Source organism: Mustela nigripes, chromosome 16 (assembly GCF_022355385.1).
Source record: "Mustela nigripes isolate SB6536 chromosome 16, MUSNIG.SB6536, whole genome shotgun sequence".
In the NCBI taxonomy this organism is placed as follows: domain Eukaryota; kingdom Metazoa; phylum Chordata; class Mammalia; order Carnivora; family Mustelidae; genus Mustela; species Mustela nigripes.
In genome coordinates this window covers 6,717,531-6,736,601 of record NC_081572.1, presented here as the reverse complement: position 1 = coordinate 6,736,601, position 19,071 = coordinate 6,717,531, and the positions used below count along the sequence as shown (strand labels likewise).

General features: G+C 47.5%; 1 long non-coding RNA gene across 2 annotated transcripts; it reads left to right on the top strand.

Annotated features, from left to right (window-relative positions):
• The first annotated feature begins 219 nt into the window (after positions 1-219).
• Positions 220-2,023, top strand: LOC132003721 (uncharacterized). Of its 2 annotated transcripts, none has more exons than XR_009400277.1 (3): positions 220-536; positions 837-1,193; positions 1,779-2,023. It is a non-coding gene; the product is annotated as an uncharacterized LOC132003721 (long non-coding RNA). The 2 variants fall into 2 exon arrangements; XR_009400278.1 differs by having other exon boundaries at positions 837-1,466.
• Positions 2,024-19,071: the final 17,048 nt, after the last annotated feature.

Sequence of the window (19,071 nt, the reverse complement as noted above, 5' to 3'; positions counted from 1 at the left end):
GCTCCACACCCATGAAACAGGAGCTCCCCAGCACCAGCTTCCTGCATCCACTAGGTTTTGAACTGGCCTCGGAGGAGACCCAGGGGAGCATCCCAAGCTCTGGAGGCTGCCTGGGAGGGAGCAGGTCAAGGGCAGGATGAGTAAGCAGGGCTCTGTTCTAATAGAAGTGGGCAGGCAGTTCTATTTCCATCCATTTATGCTACCGGGTTTCTGGGTTAGGTTTCATTTGCGTAAAGGACTGCAGATGATTTTGTGAAGTCCGGAGACAACGGACCTCAAAGCTCTCCCAGATTGGAAAGAACCCGACTCAGGGGCTTAAGATTCTCTGAAGGAAAGCTCTCTCCCCTGCAAGGATCGGGGACCTGCTTCTCGGGGTCCAGAGCAGACCAGAACAAGTCCCCCAGAGCGGGCTGGCCGCACTCCATGTCTTCGCCTATTGCATTCCCCACACGCACTTGGCATCGTGACTCCAGGCTCCGTGGGACCCGTGCAACCTGTGACTTGCCACTGCACTTGGGAAGTGAAGGTGCGATGAGGTAGGAGTGGGGACAGGAGGGGCACAGCCCACTCATCCATCACACTGGAGCCTGGAAGGCCGGAGGTGCCCCGGGAGGCTGCTGGGAGGAGGCTGGCCAGGGCGAGAAGGGTGGGGAGGTGGGGTGTGCCCTCGGGCAGGTGCTGGAGGAGGACATGGAGAGGCAGCATCTTCGGCAGCATCTGGTCCAGGACAGAACCACCCTGGGTGGATGTGCTTTCTCCATTCCTCAACCTGCACTGACAGGATTATAAATGCCCAGTGACAGTGCCCAGAATCTCAACCGTGTTGGTCTCCGCAGGAAGAGACAAGGCCAGTGACCCAAGCATTTGGCTCTGCAGCCGGGGTTCAGGACTCCTACAAGAGACAAGCACGCCCCAGAGAAGAGCCTAGATCCAGGCCTCCCCCAAATCGTCCCTGTGAAGAGGAAGCTAGACGGGGCAGCCTGGGTTTCTCTCCTTCGAGGAAACAGCTTTGCCACCACTCTTTTCAGCCTGGGTCCCCTCTCTTCCACAACACCCCAGGGACCAGTCAGTCAAGCTCTGCAAACATCATTGTCCTTCCAGACAAGGTGGTTTGCTGCCGCCGGTGTCTCTCCTGGCCAGGTCTTTTCCAGAACCGGATCCCCCGGCCACCGAGTCAGGCCTTGCTGCCACAGGTGGGAAGCAGGCCCAGGGCACGACCAGACGCAGATGAGCAAGGACAGGTGCACCCAGAGGTCCAGCTTTGCTGACCCCTGGCAACCCCTCTGGCCCTAACCAGGTCCACACCTGGGCCCACCTTCTGCTAGGCCCCTGCCCACTGCTGTCCCCGATCACAGCTTTCTTCATCTTCTCTCACAGGCACTCAATGGGTCCCAAACTGTCCTCAGGCCAGGCCCACACTCTCCTCAAGGTTATTCCCCCTGAACTGTGCCTACTGGTTGCTCTTGGTAATTCCAGAACCCCCATTAATCATTCTTAAGCTCTCGGAGTGCAATATTTGCTCTAAGAATGGAAATTCCTTCACAACTCTGCACCATCCCGCCATCTCCAATTACCCGCTCTCATCAGTCATTAACATATAGCATTAGCATATCTGTGACTTCCAGCCACCTTGATTAATCTGGCTCCCAGTTTTCTGCCGGGGAGCCCTAATGGGCTGAGGAGTGACCAGGTCTGGGGGAGGAACGCATGTGGGGGAGGGTTAAAATATTAGAGCACAGAGTCCTGAGGTTATTAAAACCAATTCTTTCTTTTTGCAGACAAGGGAACTAAGACCTGAAGAGACAAAGTAGCATCCCTCCTCCCTCCCCCTCCTCCTCCCTCCCCCTCCCCCGCTCCCCCTTCTCCTCCTCCTCCCCCTCCTCCTCCTCTCCTCAAGTGTGTTTCCTACAAAATAGCTTCCAGGGAAGCTCCGCAAAAAGTAAAAGTGGGAGGAGACAAGAGAGTGGGTAGAGCCCAGAGGATCTGCGCTCAAATAAATTTTGGAAAGTCTAAATATTACGTCACCCTCTTGGATATTCATAACATGCGGTGGCATAATAAACGATTTTGAGAAGTCTCACGGTAAAGAAATCTAACTTTGTTTAATCCTAAACACCTTTAGATACTATCCATCTACCTACGAATATATATGAATACAAATATAGTTATCTACTGCTGTGTAAAAAAATTATCCCCAAACTAAGGAGCCGAAACAAACCAAACATGTATTATCTCCCATTACAATGTAAGCATCAGGAATCTGTGCATGGCTTAACTGGGTGGTTCTGCTGAGTCTGGTGGGTCTCTGGGAGCTGACTGGGTCATGGAGGTGGGGTTTTCATGAAGGGTATTAGTACCCTCATGAGTCACCAGAGAGCTCATTTCTGCCTTCTGACCTGTGAGGACTCAAGGAGAAGATGGCCATCTGTGACCCAGGAAGCACGCCCACCAGACACCAGCTCTGCCCGTGACTTCACGGTGGATTTCCCAGCCTCCAGAACTATAAGAAATACATTTCTGTTGTTCATAAGATACGCAGGCTGTGATATTCCATTTTAACAGCCCAAATGGACTAAAATAACTATACTGTATAATTTACATGAAATTCTAGAAGAGGCAAAATGATGTGATAGAAAGCAAATCACAAGTGGCGGTAGGAGTGGGAAGAGCATTGACTAAAAGAGACACAGGGAACTTTTAAGGGGTGATGGGGATGTTTTATATTTTGGATGTGGTGGTAGTCACATGCATAATTACATCAGTCAAAATTAGTAAAGTGTACACTTAAAATGGGTGAATTTCATTTTGTACCATTCATACTTCAATAAGCTCACTTTTAAAAATCTGTGGGATACCACTAAAACACTGCTTACAGGGAGATTTATACCTTTAAATGCCTTTATTAGAAGAAGAAAAGTTTAAAATCAAATATCTAAGATTCTACTTTAGGAAGCTAGAAAAAGAAAAGGAAATTAAAACCAAAGTAAGCAGAAGAAAGGAAATTAAAAAGATAATGAAATATATAATGTAATAGCAGGAATCCGTGAAATAAAAAACATTTAACACGGTGCAAAATTGGCTTCTCCTAAAAGATTGATACAGGGCATCTGGCTCAGTTGGTTGGGCGATTGCCTTCAGCTCAGGTCATCGTCTCAGAGTCCCAGGATCAAGTCCTGCATGGGGCTCCCTGTTCAGCGGGGAGTCTGCTTCTCCCTCTGACCTTCCCCCTCTCATGCTCTCTCTCATTCTCTCTCTCTCTCTCAAATAAATAAATAAATAAATATTTTTTTTCAAATTTTTTAAAAATAAAACAAATGAAAGATTGATACAATTGATAGTCTGCTACCAAAGCTGATGAAGAAAAAAAGAAAACACAATTTACTGATACAATGAGTAAAAGAGAGGACATCACTACGTATCCTACAAAAACTTAAACAGTAATCATAAACAACATTATGAAAAATATGTATCCACTTACATAAAAAGGACAAAGTCTTTCAAAAACACAAATTATCAAAACTAACTCAAGAAGAAATGGAAATTAAAATAGTTATATATCTGGTTAAGGGGTGGAAATCCTTCTAAAAAAATATCTTCCAACAAAGAAAACTCTAGGCCCAGATGACTTCACTGGTACCAAATACATAATAAATAAATACCAAATTTGGTATTATATACCAAATACATAATAAAAGAAATAATATCAATCTTACATAAAATTTTAGAATATAGAAAATAAGGGACATTCTTTAACTCTTATTATGAAATGAGCATAACCTTGTACCCCAAACCCATAAAAGGCAATATGAGAGGGAAAATTACAGATCAATATACCTTATGAAGATAGTTTTAAAAATTAAAACCTATTTATAGATGTTAGCAAATGAGGGGCACCCAGGCAGCTCAGTTGGTTGACAGTCTGCCTTCAGCACAAGTCATGATCTCAGGGTCCTGGAATCAAGTGCTGCACCAGGCTCTCTGCTCAATGGGAAGCCTGCTTCTCCATCTTCCTCTGCCACTCCCCCTAGTTGTGCTCTCTGTTCTCTTTCTTTCTCTTTCAAATAAGTAAATAAATAAATATTTAAAGAAAAAATGTTAGCAAATTAAATACAGTAATATATAAAAAGGTATAACGCATTTTATGTATACAAATGTATAAACTCAACAAAATATAATTTATCCTGAGAATGCAGGATTGGCTCAACATTCTAATATTAAGCAATGTAATTCAGTATATTAATGAATCAAAAGAGAAAATGCACAAAATCTCAAAAGATTCAGAAATCTAACTCCCACTCCTGACATAAAACCCTCAGCAAACTAAGAATTGCAGGATAAATACTTCAATCAGATAAAAAGCATGTGCACCGAAGCTACACCTACAATGATACTTAAGGGTAAAATGCTTTCATCCTATGATAAGGGAAAGCACAAAGATTTCTGCTCTCAGCACTCTGACTTAACATCGTACTGGAAGTTCTAGCCAGAGCAATATGGCAAGAAAAATAAATAAATAAAGTACATACTTCTTGGAAAACAAGAAAACTCTTTTTCTTCTCTTTTTCATCTCAATTGAGATGATTGTTTACATTTTTAAAATCTACTAAAGAAATACTGGAACTAAAAAGTTAATTTAGCAAAATGGTAGAAAACAAATCAATATACCAAAATTTGTTTTTTTCTCTATATACCAAATAACCATTAGAAAATGAAATTTTAAAATCCCATTAACAATCACATCCAACTATGGAAAGTACTTAGAAATAGTTCTAGCAAAGCTTTGCAAGACTTTTATATTGAAAATTACAAAACACTGCTTAAAAAAATTTAAAAGACCTAAATAAATGGAGTAATATACTATATCTGTGGATTGAGGGCTTTGTATTTTAAGATGTAATGTCTCCTCAAATTGATCTATAGATTCAAAAGAACCTTTATAAAAATCCCAGCAGGCTTTTCTGTAGAAAATGACAAGATGAGTCTAAAATTTATATGAAAATGCAAAGGAGCTAGACTAGCCAAAACAATTTTTTACAAGGGATAAAGTTGGAAGAACCATATTACATGATTTTAAGACTTGTGTAAAGCTACAAGACAGTATGTTATTGATAAAGGGTCAGACAAATAAATCAATGAAATAGAATATAGAGTCCAGGAATAGACTCACACATACATAGTAAATTGATTTTTGAAAGACACCAAGGTAATTCAATGGGGAATATTTTTGACAATCATGTTAGAATAACTGGGTATGTATATAGGAAAAAAAAAAAAACACCTTGACCCCCACCCCACACCATAGACAAAATTATTTGAGAAGTTTTACTGAAACACGAAAGATAAACTACAGATCTTAGAGGAAGAAATCTTCTGTGAACTTAAGATAGGCAAAGATTTCTTAGAAAAAACACAAAAAAACACTTTTTTAAATGATCAAATTAACCTTAACAAAATAAAAAAATATATATATTGCTCATCAAAAGACACCATTCAGAAAATGGAAAAACAGGGCGCCTGGGTGGCTCAGTGGTTAAAAGCCTCTGTCTTCAGCTCAGGTCATGATCCCAGCGTCCTGGGATCGAGTCCCATGTCGGGCTCTCTGCTCTGTAGGGAGCCTGCTTCCTCTTCTCTCTCTGCCTGCCTCTCTGCCTACTTGTGATCTCTGTCTGTCAAATAAATAAATAAAATGTTTTAAAAAAAAAAAGAAAATGGAAAAACAGTCATCACAAGAAAAAAACTGCAACTACATGTGGTGATTAATGTTAACTAAAGTTATGGTGGTGATCATTTCACAATATATTTATCAAATCATTATGTCATACACCTAAAACTAATACAGTGTGATAGGTCAGTTATATCTCAATTTTAGAAAGAAAACGAAAAGCCTAATCCTCCCTCTCCTCCGCCCCTCCCCCCACTCAGATGCTCTCTTGCTCTCTCTAAAAATAAATAAATAAACAAAAAAAAAAAAAAAAAAAAAAAAAAAAAAAAGAATTGGAAAATAAGCCTGGGAGAAGATTTTCAATATCATAGGTCATCAGAGAAATATAGATTAAGACCACCATGAGCTGTTACCACACATTCACTAGGACAACTAAAATCCAAAGAGCAATCACCAATGTTGACAAGAACGTGGGGCAAATGGGACTTTCACACACCAATGATGGAGTTTTATAAAGTGGTCTGATCTCTTTAGAAAACTCAAGCATTTCCCTATCCAATGGACCATCATCCCAGCATTTACTAGGACAAACGATGACAAAGGTCCACAAAAATACTTGTACCAGAGAATGCATAGCAGCATTACAATGGAGGAAACAACCCAAATGTCCATTCACAAGAGTAGAACTGACAAAGCGTAGAGTGTTCTTGTGGTGGAGTAGTACGCAGCAGTGTAAAGGGTGGAACTACTAAAACCTTGCAAAGTATGCATGAGTCTCATGGGTCTTCTCAGTGATGAAGAGAAGACAGATGCAAAGGAGTACTTAGAGTAGGATCCCGTTTATGTCGAGTTCAAGAACAGGCAAATCTCATCAGTGGGGATAAGAAGTCAGAGCTGTGATCACCTCTGGATGAGCTAAGTTTAACTGAAAGGGGGCATGAGGGAATTCTTATATTCTGATTGGAAAGGGGTTCAGGCACACCGGTGTTTTCATTCATCACAACTCATCAGACTATACACTTAATATCTGTGCATTTCCCCCTTATGTAAATTTTACCTTTAAATTTTCTTTTTTAAAAAATCATACATTAAAGAACAAATGGAAAATCATTAACTCTGCCTGGCCTGTCTGACCATACAAGATCAGGCCATAACTAAACACGGGCTCTGTTTTGCATAACTCACTCCTTTACTCACCCTGCGCTCGCCCAACCAGGCTTCCTTCCTTCTGGTTTCACATACGCAGCAAGCTCAGACCCCCCCCCTTAGCACCTTTGCATTTGTGTAGCCCCAATCCCAGAGTTCTGCCCCAGACTTTTGCATGACTGTGTTCCTATGAGAAGTACCATCAGTCAGATTCCTGACAAAAAAAAAAAAAAAAGAGGTGGCACAGTCAAACTGGATAAACTAGAGGCCAGCTCAGTAAGAGGACCATTTCCGAACCTAAGGGTGTAGGAAGATCGCCAGGTATAATGCAATGCTGGGTACTAATACCAGCCTGGGGCCTGACATGGGGGGCAAGGAGATGGAACCATTTCCAGAACGTGTTGATCTGCCAGGGTGAAAGCCAGGGGATAAACCCAGCTTCCCCACCACCTTACTCCCTCTCTCATCCTTGTCCTTGTAGTGCTCCCCACGGAAGAACTCAGCCCCCTGGACAAGGAGGGGAGAGAGAATCCGGGGAAGCAAACAGAGACCATCCAACACAGACACTGTTCCTGGCTTCTGATCTAAACAAGCTTTCTGTCCATTCCCTGCTTATTTTCTCCATAGAACATTCCACGGTCCAAATTCTTCTTATTTATTTATTTGGTTACTTGCTAATTGACAAACTCCCTTCCTCTGAGTGTAAGCTCCAGGAGCACAGGGACTATGTCATATTTATTACCGTCTCCGTAGAGCCTAGAACAGAGCTTCCCATTTAAAACCAATGTGGAGCACTCCCACAAACTCTTGAGAGAAAACCAGTGGGCAGGCTATGCTGCCCCCACCAGGCTGGGATACTATCGTAGGCTCCTACATTCTTTCCATCATTTTTTTTTCCCAAAACTAATAAACTTTCTTTCTTTTTTTTTTTTAAAGCAGTTTGCAGAAAAATGGATCAGAATGTACAGAAAGTTCTCAAATACCCTCTCCATCCACCCCCATAATATTCCTTATTCTTTATATCTTGTATTAGTGTGGTACTTTTCACAATTAATGAACCCAAACTGATACATTATTATTAACTAATGCCCATAGTTTATATTGGGGTTGACGCTCTGCAACAAATGTACAATGACATGTGTCTATCACTACTGTCTCATACAGAATCAATTCACTGTCCTAAAATCCTCTACACCTCACCCATTCATCCTTCTCTGCCTCCCCCAAGCCCTTGGCAACCACTGACCTTTTTACTGTCTCTATCTTCTTGCCTCTGTAGAACGTCATATACTTAGAATCCTGAAACATCTCCAGGGTTTTTGATCTCCATGGCCAGGCACCGCACCTATCCCGCAAGTGTTCTCCAAATACACAAATGAATGGATGAAAAGACTCAGGGACGCCCACATCCTCCCCAGGACTCTGGGTACGTCAGGAAGGAATGAACCCAGGCTCCTTCCCTCTTTGGGGTGAGAAGCCTCCATTCCCATTCCCTTTTGCCCTGCCCCTCCCCCAGCCTCACTCTATTCCCCATCTCCTTTAAATTATACAGAGATTTCCCCGTATGAAAGCTAATTTAGGCGCCATAACAGAAACTATATTTAATGTAAATGGAAGAAGTGGAAGCAGAAGGATTTATGGTAATAATAACCTGCTTGTAATAACACAGAGTGGGTCACCTGCTTAAGATACAGTGGATTAAAAAGAAGGAAATTTACCTCCCCAAAGAACATGGTGTCACCAGAAAACTGCAGTAGAGCAAAGTCTTGGATAATCTTATTAAATCCCATAGATCTTATTATGCTTTCCTACTGGAGAAGGCTACTTCTTGCCCTGGTTCAGGAGAATGGCCAGAGTGAGGCCTGAGTGGAGCTGGGGGCTGGAGGGTAGAGAGAAGTTCCCAGAAAGACCTATTGGGCAGAAGCTCCTGTCTGCATAGAGCCCATATGGAACACTATGCTGCTGGGCACAGCACAGTCCTGGGGGAGAAAGGGGAACCCCTGGTGCAGGGGCTCGGGAGAGCAGGGGAGCATGCAGAAAGCAGGAAGCGGTCATTTGTGAGGTTGGCTCCGACGTCATGGATCCAACCCTCTTGGGGCACGGGTGACAGGGGGGCCATCAGCAATCTTCCAGACAGCAAATGCAACCAGTGCTTCACCCCAAAGTGTTTATCCATAGCAGGAGACTGCGACTGCGGGGAGCCAGTGAGCTCCGCATAGTTGAAGACACTTGGATCCAAATTCCAGCCCCCTTGTTCACAGCCTGGGCAATGCGGAACAAACCTAGGCTTGCTTCATTCGTTCCTACCACTGGAATTCTCAATCCAGGTTCATTCCCCTTCGGACACTGGCCTGGCGTCAGGTCTGCCCTAGCCAGGAGGCCTGGTTCAGAGCCTGGATGTCTTCCTGGGGACGGTAGGACCAGTCAGCCCCTCCTTGCCTTATGAGAGCCCTCGTCCCCAGGAGAGATGCTAGCCCCTCATCCCTCGCCTCCTCCCCACATTGGAGAAGCAGTGGAGGGTGCGGAAGCCCATCTGCTGTTCGCTTGAGTTGTGCAGTTGGTTGCCCTTGCCTCAGCCTCTCCCTCCTTCCCTCGCCCCCTCCCCACCTCCTTTCTGTGTTAATGGTTTGTTAGGAAATGGGTAATCTGGGGAGGATCATTAATGCAGTGAACAGAGATATTGCACAAAAGGATTATGGCAGCTTCCCTAGTGCACTGCGGCTTTTTTAATGTGTTTGCATGAAATCACCCCATTACGAGAATGTCCTCACGGGGGACGATGGGGGAAGGGGCACCAGGCCTGAGACTGGAGGCAAAGCCACGTGTGCTGAGGGGAAGGGAGGCTTCCAAGAGGCCCCAAGACTCCAGTCTGAGACCCCTTAAATGACCGTGTGTGTTTCTGAGGTCTCATGGCAAGACGGATGCGATGACATCCCAGACAAGAGACTGGTCATCTTCCTGCCGGGAAAGGACCTGGACGTCAATGGACCTGACCCTGGAACTTCCCTTCCCAAGGGACTGAGTAAAGATGGTGGGGGTCCGAGATCTCATTTCCCCATAAAAACAAAGAAGGGACCACCCCCAGAGCAAGCCCCAACTCACCTGCTCTTGCCCACGTCTCTCCTTCCTGAGTCTTCCCCGACTGCTTATTTAATCTGCACCCCACCCCCCACCCTCACCTCCCCGTCTTCCCACCCACCTTGGTTTCTGCTTTTTCTCTTCTTCATTGGCTCTCATGGCCTCCTAAGGTACCATGAAAGCTACTCAGATGTGACTGTCACGTTCAGCTCCCCAGAAGAAGGTAAGCCCCATGAAGGCAAGCGCCGTTACCTGCTTTGTCCATTGAACAGATCTCCAAGGACTACAGTCATTTCTGGAACATAGGAGAAGTTCAATAAATGCTTCTTGAGTGAATGCATGACTCGGGCCCCTAAGGAAAGAAGTGGGTTGTTGTCCCACCTCATTTGCTTCTATTCTGCATGCTCTCCAGGTCTCCTGGCACAGAGTAAGCCAAACCTAAACCACATCTCTGGCCTAAACAGCATAGAGTCCCTCCTAAATCTGATGAGTCACCTTGAGAAAAACCCCGCGTTTGCTCAGATTCCAAACTCCGCTATCAGGGTGCCTGGCTGGCTCAGTGGGTAGAGTGAGCGACTCTTAATCTTGGGGCTATAAGTTTCAGCTCCGTGTTGAGCAGAGAAATTACTTTCAAAAACAGAACTCTGCTGTCTCACCTGCCTCACTTTCTGGGGTGGCGTCCTGCCCCACCCCCCATACACCCCTGTGAGAGCCTCACCGGCTGCTGGACACACATTCCTCTCGGACCAGGACGTACTTTGTCCTGATGTTTAGAGACTTTCCCTGTCACTTCCCAGTCAGAGGGCCCTGCTTTCCCCAAGAAGAATGACCAAAAGGATGGGCTTGCCAGGACCAAGGAGGTTCCAGGATGGGGTCATCCCAAACCCAAACCAGGAAAATCCCAGGCAAACCATGTTGGTCACTCTATTTCTGAGAAAGCTAAAATAGGGTTAATGGGATACCCTTCCCAGAATAGCTAGAGGCTATCCCAAAGACCAGGTCATCTATTGCTACATGAGGGGTCACCAGCCAGGAGAAGGAGCTGGATCGACATATGACTTGTCATTGAAGCACTGTCTGCTCCTCTGGGTCTTCCCCCAACCCAATGATGGGCACCACCTTTAACCAATCATTCAGGCATGAATGAGCAAAGCATCCTGACTCCTCCTTTTCTCTCGTTGCTCCCCACAGCAGTGCCTTGCCTGTTCCATGCACTCCCTACCTCTCTCATCTGCTCCCTCCTCCCTGGCCATCCTGTATAGCCACTATATTAGACTCTAGGCTAGGGGAAGTGAGAGTAACACATTGGGTCAGCCCGATCCAGCCCAGGTACAAATGCAGAAGAGTGTTACAGGTTGAATTGCATCCCCCAAAGATACAGTGAAGGCCTGGCCCCCAGTATCTGTGAAACTGGCTTTGCCTGGAAATACGGTCTTTGCAAGATGTGACCAAGTTAAGATGAGGATATTAGAATGGGCCCTAATCCAACATGGCTTCATTCCCTATGCAAGAGGGAAATTTGGATGTAAACATACACACAGGTATAAAATGGTCAGGTAGAGACTGGAATGATACACCCACAAGTCAAAGAAGGCCAAGGGATTCGGAGAAACACGGGCAAAGGGAGAAGGCAAGGAGTGATTCTTGCTACGGGTTTAGAGGGAGCACAGTCAGCTTGACTTCAGACTCCCAGCCCCTAGAACCATGAGACAATGCACCTTTGCTGTTTCAAGCCACCCCGTCGGCAGTTCTCATTCCAGCAGTCCTAGGAAACTAATGCGCTGACAAAGGAACAGATCAGACTGAGAAACCAGAAGAAGAGTTGAAGCCAAAAGAGAAAGTGGGAGCACAGGAAGCCATCCTGGCTCAGGGTCCCCACTGGACCATGACCATGTCCCAGAGATAAGACTCGGCATGTTCTCATGCTTGTCCAGGCCAGAGTGTGCCCTTCCTCCACAGCCCTGCCTCTACAACATCAAGTAGCCAGGCCGTGGGCCACCCCCTGTCCCTCCTGAGCCCAGGTCCAGAGGTTCAGCTCACTGTCACTAAATTAGGAGAGCCAGGTAAGGTCACTACACACCTTTTCATCTCCTGCTTGCTGCGTTGCCCTGTCAGAGCATCCCAGCCCAGAATGATAACTGACCTGGACCTCAAAAACCTTAGCTCCTCTCTATTGTTGACCCTCTGAAACGTAGGCATCTTAGCCTGGGTTCTTCCAAAAGCAGAGCTAAGATGAGGACTTGAATGCAGAGGTTTTATTTGGAAGATGGCCCCAGGGAGCAGGAAGGAAAAAAAAAAATTGAGGCAGAGACAGACTAAAGCACTACAAACAAAGCAGGCTACTGACATCAGCAGACCTCACCGTCTCCAGGAGGTCCTAAGAATGGTACAGGCTGCCCCCTGGGGTTGTGCCCCAGTAGCACTAGTGGCCAAAGCTTTGCTGCATTGCCCTAGCACATCCCCGGCATGCTCCAGCAGGAAACAAGTCCCTGCAGAGGTCTGCTGGGTCTGGCATCCACAGCTTAGCAGCCCTGGGGCAGAAATCCTGATCTGTGCCCTTGCTTGAGGCATCACAGCACAAGGAAGCCTGCCGGGACCATCTCCCGGGCTGGTCTGGATCAGAGGTGGGGCAAGTGGATGTGGGTCAGGTACCAGACTGTCTGCTCAGTAGATGAATCTTCCTCCAGACCTCTGAGGAATGACTCATCACTTCTACCAGGTGGAAAGTTTGTCTTCCCCTTCTGGGTCTCAGGAAAGAAAGAGAGAGAGAAGGGGGTACAAGACAGAGCCTCTTTCTCTTATTTCCCCGTGTTACGAGCCCAAGGAAACCTCCAGTGACCCGTGGGCCCACACGGGTACAGAGCAGGGGAGCAATCCATCCGGGAGACAGCTGAACTTGGAACAGGGGTGCCTGGAACAGGGAACTCAGCAACAGAGTAGCCGGACAGGAGAGATCCTGCAGGGCCGAAAGCCCCACTTGCCTGTACGTGTCTGTCTTTCTGAGCCCAGAAGCCTGTCTGTCCCCAGCCTGGAAATAGGCTGAGCTCCGACAGTGCTTTGCAAAACCTGCTGTTTGGAGCTGGAATGCTTGCAGCACATTTTCCCATCAAAACAACAGCATGCAAGGTTCCTAGGGCCCAGCCCTGCTCCCAGAAGCCTAAAGAGCATGAGCCCCCAAGTGCAGCACCATCGACAGGTCAGTGCGTCCCAAGGTCCCAGAGGAAAGCCCAACTGGGGCTACAAATGGGGGAACCAGAGCACAGTCCCCTGGGCAGCGAGGTCAGGGGTTCTCCCCTCCCAGCCCCTTAACCATGGACAGCAGAACTAGGTAGTTTCCAAGCTCCAGATTTCTGATCATGAGTCCTAGGGCTGGAGCAAGCAGTTCAGCAAACGGGCGGGACAAAGCTGGTGGAGACTGAGCCTCCCTTGAGGTTAGCAATAATCTGGGACTGCGGGCACGAGGGAGAGTAGGGGAAAGGTGACATTATGACCTCTTTCTAGCCATGTCCAAGGCTGATGTGGGCAGCCCCTCCCCCAGGGCTAATAATCACCACACAGTCACCAGCTCCCTGGGGCTGATTCTGACTCCCAGGCCTCCTGGAGTCTTCACCTTGCTTGCTGACCTTGGCTCCTTCTTTAAGATCTAAAGAGTTCCTTCTTTAAGGTTGCTGTGCTCCATTGGGACTCAGTCCCCACACACCTTGCTTCCCCAAGCCCCCAGCATAGCCTCTACTTTTCAGATAGGCAAACTGAGGTCCAGAATTAACCTCAGGACCTAGACTAGGACAGAGAGCAGGAAACCCCTAGCCAGTCTCCCTGCTCACCAAGAAGGGGAAAGGGGACCCCGTGGCCATGAGGTAGTAAAGGCAGCTCAGCCTCTGTCTTGGGACTGTCTCAGGAAGCCTGGAGCACATCTTTGAGGAAATTACAGGTATCACTTCATTTTCCAGGGGAAAAATAACCGTGGAAAGCGTCTGCAATTACAGCTCATCACTGCGACTATGTAACCTGCAATCTAAGAACCGGGTAATCAGAAGACCGGAGACAATGAGATTTTGGCTTTATTTAGCACCTTTCCTCTCCCCTCCCTCAGGCCTTCCTGCGTGATGTGACAGAAGGAGCTAGGTTTCTCAAACATTCCATGCAATCTACCCCCCACCTCCGCCCCGACCCTGACCCTCACCCTACCCCGTCTCTCTCTACAAAAATCAGACCACTGACCCTTGGCAGTGCTCAGAAATTTCAACTCCTTTTCCTTCCCCAGAAGTCAGACTGAGTGTCACTGGGCCACTTGGCCCCTCTCCACCCCCACCATCCATCACTCACGGAGAAGGGGGACAAGTCGCGCAGCAATGGACAGTGGACATGCCCGGCCAGCCTCGTCCTGATACAGATGATAATCTAGGCTGGGAGACAGACCACATGACTGTATGACTACAGGAACCACAGCACGTCGAAGAGCATGAAGAAACGCAGGGGTGGGGAGCAGAGGGCAATGCCGCAGGGACCTTTAGGTGGCATCGAAGCCACCTCCAAAAAGGTGACATGTGACTGACACAAGAAGGATGGAGAAGACCCAGCTGTAATGGAGCATAAAGGAGCAACAGGTGCAAAAGGCAAATAAAAATAAGTTTACAGGCAAGAGCAGCAGCCATCGTGTGCACCCCCAGATCCGCTGTGTGGTATTCACAATAGCAAAGATGCAGAAACAGCCGAAGTGGCCCTCGATAGACGAATGAGTAAAGAAGGTGTGGTCTACATGCACCCTGGAATATTACTCAGCCATGAAAAAGACTGAACCCCTGCCGTCTGCAAACGCGGTCATAGCATCCTCACAGACCTGCAAACACAACAGCGCCAGTCAACCAGCGCCCCCTAGTGGGGTCCGAGCCTGGCTCCAGGCAGCCTCTTCAAGCTTCCAGGGTCAGGAATCCCCAGCCTCCCCCACTTTGTGCTGTCAGCCCTGGAAGCGATGGCTTCTCTTATAGTTACTATGTCCTTGCTACTCCAGTGTTCTTTCTCTTTTCAATCTTCTAATGCATGGTAGCCAATTCTCCACATTAAATCCCTTCTGCTAAAAGAACTGACGTAGTTTCTCTTTCCCTGACCTGACCTTGACTGATACCAGCAGACAACAGTAACTTTTTATTATAAGCCTCCTATACAATTGGATTTTTTTTTTTTACCTCTAAACAGGTGCAACTAGTTGTTAAGCTCTTATAACTCTGTGATATAAGTGTTCTGAGAGTGCAGCACCGTGTACAAGGAAAACCTTGTGTACCCTGGATGGGTCATGGAAGACTTCCAGGAGGAAGTGACATCTAAGCTAAATTTGAAAAATTAATTGGATCTTTGTAACCTTGGTGAGGGGCTAGGACATTTTCCTGAGGACTGTGAAGACCGTTCAGGAGTTTTCAAGAGACGAGGGGTGCAATTGCATTTGCTGACAGCAGACATCCCCAATGTCATTGTGCTGACCTTGGCACTCACTCTCAACCAAGTCACATCTGCCCCAGGTGTTTGCCCAAATTCCAAACCTCCGTGTAGCCCCAGGTACCTCCTCAAAAAAGATCAGTGCTGTGTCTCTTCCTCTCAGGAAACTTGTTAGGGCACTAGTTAGTGTGATAAACTAATTCACAGTGAAGTGTTAGCAAACAAAAAATGGTTTATCTCTCCTCGGGGTATTTTCATTTTAATGGAGACTCAGTTGACAAATATTTACTGAACGGTCTATTACATGCAAGAAACTATGTAAAACTCCTGGGGGAGGTAAGGGGGTGGAGCTTGACCTAAATAAATCAGTCTCTAATAATAGAACTTAGGGCTCCTAGGGAACATATTGTAGGCAGCAGATAACTTTCTTACCTCTGATTAAACCACGTAAGCGTCTACTGGGTGTACCCCAAGTTGTCCCAGTCACTTACAATGGAGGTGACGTTTACCACCTAAGTGGTGTTGAGTCATCGCTGCTATTCTGGGGACTCAGGAGCCAATCCCTGCCTTCTGTTCCAGAATACTGAGGTCTACCCCCATGCATTGAGGGGCTCACCTCCCATTCTTGGCCACCTTCTGCCTGCTCCTTGATCCCTCGGTCTTCACAACTTCCACCGGGACAATTACCAAGGACTCTCTGGGCACCCGGCACCATGACAGGTCTGAAGGACATGGAGGGCATGGAAGAATGGATCCCCAGGATAAATGAGACCCAGACTGCATTTAGTTCAGTATAGGATGGAGGAAAGTAGAGCTTCCTCAAACTGGCTGGCTCCCTTCTCTCTCCTGCTGCCTCCTTAGCCACACAGACCCCCTCCTGGTCTTCCCACTCCATAGTAAGACCACCCTCAGCCCTCGCCCAGCGTGGCTAGCCAGTACCATCCCTCCCCTCTAACGTCTTCCCACTCACACGTCGCTGCTCCCTTCCTAGGCAATCCTGTAGAAGAAAGTGCTGAAGGAAGAGGCTGAACCTAGGGTCCTTTGACTCGATGCGTGTTATCCAGAGAAACCCTTATTTATGTCTTGGCTGTGTTCCCTGAACTCACTGTGCCCATCTCTAAAATGGGCACGACTCAAGACTCTCATCCTCGAAGACAGTCTAGAGCCTCCCTCTCCAGCATCCCCCCTCCAGACTCCCACCCTCTATCCATTAAGAAACACCGCCATCTAGTGGTTCTGTGGGGGACGTGCAACACACAGTCGTCCTCCAGGTAGAGGGACTATAGAAGTATCTAGAAACAGGGAGACCCCTATCCCAGGCTTCCCTCCGCAATTTCCTTCCCCAACCCCCTAAAGTGCCCCCTAACACCCCCAGATAGTGTGAGAGTCAAGAACCATTGTTGAAAAGGCCTTGCGTAAAAATAGAAAAGAAAAAAGACATGTGAGGCTTAAAAGATGGCCAGGAAGCATCCATCCTGGGAGGCAAGGAGAGACACTTGGATGGAACAGGCCATGGGTAAGCCACAAAGTGAATCACAGGAGCTGAGTACAGGCCAGATTCCAGGAGCCGCGCAGGGGCCCCACCCCCTACAGCCGTCTCAGGGAGAGCCACGGACAGCAAGATGGATGGAAGCAGCTCTCTTGCCAATCATTCATCTGCCTGCCGCTCCATCACGGGGACCACAGATGCTTACTCAGCAAGCGCAGGTGCCCAGCGCCGTACCAGGCAGCTGAGTGTGTGTGTGTGTACGCACACGCACGCACACAGGCACACGCTGAGCAGCAGGTGTGCTAAGGAAGAAGACACACACAGTGTGAAAAACTGGTCGACCTGAGCAGGTGAACCACACAATAATCTAAACTCACTTATTCAACAAATGCTTTCCAGGCACCTGCTGTGTGTCAAGCATAGTCACCTCCCGGAGCTACAGAGGGCTCCCACCCCGCCACCTGCTGGCTACCTAAGCTTCCCCCCTACATCCTTTAACTGACCTACTTTACATAAATGCAAGACAACTTCACCATTTTCTTTCATCTCTGAATCCCCAGAACCTAGCACACAGGCCGTGCTTAGTAAGTGCTTATTGAAACCATGAGTCTGGTACAGCCTCCTGCCCAAAGCAGGAATGCTGTCTGATAATGTCACTGAAGGTTGCTTACAACCAGCGTCCCTAACGCTGCCACCAATGGCTACTGATTAATTCATATACTGAAATATACATACACTGTATGTTTCATAGACTTATACACTGTTCCGCCATCAGTGCTCCGTGGCAGTGGACAGAAAAGCAATTCAAACTCCCTGGAGCAGAGAAGGGGGCGGTCAACGGCCCCCACAGCTATGTGGGGAAATAAACAGTGGAGTTGAGTGTGGGCAGGCTGGATTCGGGGAGGATGGCGTCAGGTTTCTCCCCGTTTCTCTCAATCTGTCTTTCTTAACCCCACTGGCCACATCCCCCTCTCCAGCTTCTGCTGCTTTTTTCCACTGGCGGTGTCCTGTGATGCAATATGGTGGAGGGAGATGGTCACGGGCCTCTCTAGGCAGGCATGATCCTAGCTCAGGGTCCCGGAGGGCTCTCTCTCTCCCTCTCTTACGAAAGATACCCTGAGGAATACGTCAGGGGTGACTCTGAGGGGACCGGCTCTGGTCCCCCGCCCTGGGATGCTTTCCCACGGCTTGGGAGACAGGTTCAATTGTCCAGGCATCACACGTCTGCCCTTGCGACCAGGCAGATGAGGAAGGACACCAGTAGTGACCGCCCACCAGAATCCTGGGCTATGGGGGAATGGGATGGGTGATCCCCAAATGAAGGTGGGTGAGTTGCCAAAAAGAGGCAGGAAGAGACTATAGAAGGAGGGTGAATGGAACAGCATCCTCTGTCCAGAAGCGAGAATGTCCTGTCCTCTTCAAGGTCCTTGTAGCCAGAATAAGAATCAAGTTGACACGAGACAGATTAACAGGAGAAAATCAAATTTAATAGCATACGTGCAGGGAATCCACACAGACACGGAAATTCCAAAGATAGTCAGGCACAATGAGGTACATATGTCATCCTGAACGAAGGAGGAGTGGGGAGGGCTCTGGGACTTCAAGCAGAAGGAATGCACTTCACAGGAAAATGAAAACCAGGAAATGTTTGTGGGGCCACTTGGGAACAATAGGACAGAGAGGACTTGGATGCACCAGACCTTGCTAGCTTCCTCCCTGCCTAGCCTCCCTGTTCCCATCCTAACGAGGTTATCCATGCTGACAGCTCTGTCCCTGGAGCAGGTCCTCTGCCCAGGTTCTTTGGTGGGGAAGGAGGGAGTCCAGAGCTTTGCTTGAATCTGCTGGGTTTTGATAGCGTTTTAACTCAAGCTAGTCTTCATGCCAAAACAGCCCCTCTGGGGGCAGGGTTGCCCTCACCCCTACACCCCTAAAAAGTTGTGTCCCCCTGGAACCGCAGAGGGTGACCTCATTTGGAAACAGAGGCCCAGATCACTTCCCAAAGCCATGCCCGCTGTCTGTGGCTGGATGCTGGACTGCGGGTCAGGTGACCCCTTCCTCCCCTGTGTGTGTCCTGGGCATGCACAGGTGTGACGCGGTCGAGAAGGAAAGGTCCTAGGGGTTTTCTAGTTTAGTGCCCCACCCCCAACCATGGCCACAATGTGTAAACTGAGGCCCACAGAGACTAAGCAGCCTGTCCACATTCAGACTGCTGAATAAAGAGAAGAACCCTTGATAAGTGAGCTATTTCTTTATTTTTATCTGA